This window comes from Helianthus annuus, chromosome 8 (assembly GCF_002127325.2).
Source record: "Helianthus annuus cultivar XRQ/B chromosome 8, HanXRQr2.0-SUNRISE, whole genome shotgun sequence".
Lineage (NCBI taxonomy): Eukaryota > Viridiplantae > Streptophyta > Magnoliopsida > Asterales > Asteraceae > Helianthus > Helianthus annuus.
Genome location: NC_035440.2, coordinates 118,877,220 through 118,878,970, shown reverse-complemented (window position 1 = coordinate 118,878,970; position 1,751 = coordinate 118,877,220). Strand labels below are relative to the sequence as shown.

The window sequence follows — 1,751 nt, the reverse complement described above, 5'->3', positions numbered from 1 at the left end:
CTGAACCTTCTACGTAGTGTATGAGCTCCAGTTCTAGTAGAGACATAAAATAACCTCTAGAAGAACCCGAACGATTTCTCAGAAAAGACTTAAAGCTAAAACCCAAGAGAAGGTTTCGGGGGACCCACTTCCAACGGCAGACCAACGTACCCTCATGGATTACCTACGACCCACCGTGGGTAATCTCGGCGCCGCTATCAATGCACCGAATGTATAAGCTAACAACTTCGAACTTCGGCCACGTTTGATACAAATGCTTCAAAACTCCGCGACCTTCCATGGGCTTGCGGACGAGGATCCCCATCTACATATTACTAATTTCTGAGAAATATGTGATACCTTTCGAATCAATGGAGCATCAAATGATGCCATCCGCCTTCGAATGTTTCCATTTTCACTAAAAGACCGAGCAAAAGCTTGGCTCAACGCCCTCCCAGTTGGTTCGGTAAACACCTGGGATGAACTAGCCCAAAAATTTCTATATAAGTATTTCCCTCCCGCTAAAACAGCTAAATTAATGACTGAAATTAATACATATTCACAAGAGGATGGGGAATCCTTATATGAAACGTGGGAAAGGTTCAAGGAGCTATTGCGAAAGTGTCCTCATCACGGTCGTGCGGTATGGCAACAAGTATCCACTTTCTACAATGGGTTGTTGCCACACACAAGACAAACACTTGACTCTAGCTCTGGGGGACTTTTAGGTCATCGCCGCCCACATGAAATATACAATCAAATTGAGGAAATTGCTCAAACCAATTTTCTGTGGCACACTCCCCGAGGCAATAAATCTATTGCCTCGGGCGCCCAAAAGGTTGATGAAAGCACTTCTTTACAAGCCCAAATCGAGGCCCTTTCTTCAAAAATCAAAAAGTTAGAAATGACAAAAACGGTCTCGGTTATGGCTTGTGAAGGGTGTGGTGGGCCACATGAAAATTGGAGTTGTATGAAAGAAACAGATGATCAACCAGAGTCGGTAAACTACATTGATAATTGACCTAGGCTGTCGGGTCCTCCAACGGGTACCTACAACCAAGGATGGCGTAACCACCCTAACCTTGGTTGGAGAGAACCCAGCAATAATAGTAACCAACAAAGCCTAAACCGACGAACAAACTTTCAACAACCAAGAAATGAGTCACAAAATTTCCCTCAATAACAAGGTGGACGAGAAAGGCTTGAAGATACTGTATCTCGCCTCATCTCCGACACTGAAAAGAAAAACTCGGATCGATTTCAACAATTGGAATCGAATTTTAGAAATGAACAAGCTAGTATACAAAACATTGAAAAACAAATAAATCAATTAGCTCAAAATTTCTCCGAGAGACCACAAGGCGCATTACCAAGTAATACCGAAACAACCCCAAAAGCACAAGTCCATCTCATAACGTTAAGAAACCGTACCGTGGGTTCTGAAGAAGCTCCACCGACGCCAACTAAGGGAAGCACAACACCGCCCCAACAAGAGAAGACTTCTCCTCTAATTCAAGAGCCTACCAAGGCTCCTCCGGTTCCATACCCCGGTAGGTTAATTCGTCAAAAGACCAATGAGCAATTCGCAAAATTCGAAAATCTACTAAAACAATTGCATGTTAATATTCCTTTTATCGAAATCCTAACTCAAATGCCTAAATACTGAAAATTCATGAGGGACTTCCTCACTCATAAAAGGAAAATTGAATCATTGCAATTAGTTAACTTAGGCGAAGAATGCTCCACCCTCGTACTCAATAGACTCCCACAAA

General features: G+C 42.8%; 1 non-coding gene across 1 annotated transcript; it reads right to left on the bottom strand.

The window, feature by feature from the left end:
- Nucleotides 1-511: 511 nt before the first annotated feature.
- LOC118481548 lies at nucleotides 512-619 on the bottom strand. The gene has a single exon (XR_004865757.1). It is a non-coding gene; the product is annotated as a small nucleolar RNA R71 (small nucleolar RNA).
- Between the last annotated feature and the right edge of the window lie 1,132 nt (nucleotides 620-1,751).